The sequence below is a fragment of the Mizuhopecten yessoensis genome, unplaced genomic scaffold (assembly GCF_002113885.1).
Source record: "Mizuhopecten yessoensis strain PY_sf001 unplaced genomic scaffold, ASM211388v2 scaffold5965, whole genome shotgun sequence".
Classification (NCBI taxonomy): domain Eukaryota; kingdom Metazoa; phylum Mollusca; class Bivalvia; order Pectinida; family Pectinidae; genus Mizuhopecten; species Mizuhopecten yessoensis.
The window spans coordinates 325,864-328,222 of record NW_018406312.1 but is presented as its reverse complement, the minus strand read 5'-3'; positions in this window follow the sequence as shown (position 1 = coordinate 328,222).

The window sequence follows — 2,359 nt, the reverse complement described above, 5'->3', positions numbered from 1 at the left end:
GGGGGGGGGTTACATGTATTATGTCATATGCTGAGGTGGTGGATATATCCAGGCATAGTAGTCTGCTACGAACTGACAATGTAAATTAACAACGACAACAAGCTTTCCCAATAGTTCAATCCAAACACCAACACAACCTTGGTAAGCATGAAGTCCACTTTTCGCCACACTTGTTGATCTACAGCTGAGTTTTGTTCATCTTCTGTCTGCAGATGCATAAAACAAACACAACTGTGGGTTGACAACTCTGGAGGTAAATCAGCAAATGGTGTAGGTTTAGGAAAATTTTCTGGATTTTGAAATTTGTGATGTTTCTTACTTTTTAAAGTCAGCTTTAACAGTTCTGTCCAATAATGGGTAAATAACAGTCATATATATGGTCTACATGTAGCAGAGACCTGGCCTGGTGTTCATTAAACCGTTGTCATTTTCATAATCAGATTCTTTTCTCAAGTTCAGTTTCTTGTTGCATTCATTTCATAAAAAAAGTCATTTTGTCAATGATTTGCAAAAATTTTGAAGATACTTGAAGCTGAATTCTGTTTTCAATATTTACAGTTGACTATTTTTTGGCCTTGTCACTTGTATGAAGCAAGTTACAAAAGGTAGATTTTAGTACAGAATCCAGGCTTGAGTACGAGAACGGTTTCATGAATACAGGCCCTGCCCTGGTGGACTTGGTTGTATCAGTTGTGTGGTGTCACAGATGTACTCTGTGTGTTGTAGACCTGGGCCCAGGTGTTCAAAAGGTGATTAGCGCACATTTTAATTTCTGTGTTTCTTTAAAACACAACCATTGAATTAGTAACAACTTTCCAGATGACAAATATTTAGTCGAGTGAATTGACATGCGAAATTGTGAGATTTCACTTTATATATTGACGAAAGTATTGAAGGTTGAAAAACTGATTAAGCTAAACACCTTTTGAACAACTGGGCCCTGGACTGAGGGCTTATTGCTTACAGCTTTATTTGGTGACAACTGGGCGCTGGACTGAGGGCTTATTACTTGCTACAGATGCAGTGAGCTAAGTCATTTGCTGTGTAACTCATTATAATGAGGGTTTGGGTTTTTACAGTTTTGATGCTTTATATTTGTAATAGTATACACTCATGTATTTTTATCCTGCTGAACAATCATATTTATCTGAGACATTTGATGTCGATGGTGAATATATGAAAGTTTTTTAATGAATGTCGCATCTGAATGATCCATTATCAGTGTATTATTTTGTTAATGAGATTTGTCCATATGTACTGGTCAGTTTATGCAGTATTAATTACCTTGTTACCATGTGTCGGAGGTTACGTAGGGGTTCACGAGTGTGTGGGATGTTACGTAGGGGTTCACGAGTGTGTGGGATGTTACGTAGGGGTTCACGAGTGTGTGGGATGTTACGTAGGGGTTCACGAGTGTGTGGAACGTTACATAGGGGTTCACGAGTGTGTGGAACGTTACATAGGGGTTCACGAGGGTGTGGAAAGTTATGTAGGGGTTCACGAGTGTGTGGAATGTTACGTAGGGGTTCACAAGTGTGTGGGAGGGTACGTAGGGGTTCACGAGTGTGTGGGATGTTACGTAGGGGTTCATGAGTGTGTGGGATGTTACGTAGGGGTTCACGAGTGTGTGGAAAGTTATGTAGGGGTTCACGAGTGTGTGGAACGTTACATAGGGGTTCACGAGTGTGTGGAAGGTTACGTAGGGGTTCACGAGTGTGTGGGAGGTTACGTTAGGGGTTCACGAGGGTGTGGGATGTTACGTAGGGGTTCACGAGTGTGTGGAATGTTACGTAGGGGTTCACGAGTGTGTGGGATGTTACGTTAGGGGTTCACGAGTGTGTGGAATGTTACGTTAAGGGTTCACGAGTGTGTGGGATGTTACATAGGGGTTCACGAGTGTGTGGGAGGTTACTTAGGCGTTCACGAGTGTGTGGGAGGTTACGTTAGGGGTTCACGAGTGTGTGGGAGGTTACGTTAGGGGTTCACGAGTGTGTGGGATGTTACATAGGGGTTCACGAGTGTGTGGGAGGTTACTTAGGGGTTCACGAGTGTGTGGGAGGTTACGTTAGGGGTTCACGAGTGTGTGGGAGGTTACGTTAGGGGTTCACGAGTGTGTGGGATGTTACATAGGGGTTCACGAGTGTGTGGGAGGTTACTTAGGGGTTCACGAGTGTGTGGAATGTTACGTAGGGGTTCACGAGTGTGTGGGAGGTTACTTAGGGGTTCACGAGTGTGTGGGAGGTTACGTTAGGGGTTCACGAGTGTGTGGAATGTTACGTAGGGGTTCACGAGTGTGTCAGTGGTTACATAGGGGTTCATGAGTGTGTCAGTGGTTACATAGGGGTTCATGAGTGTGTCC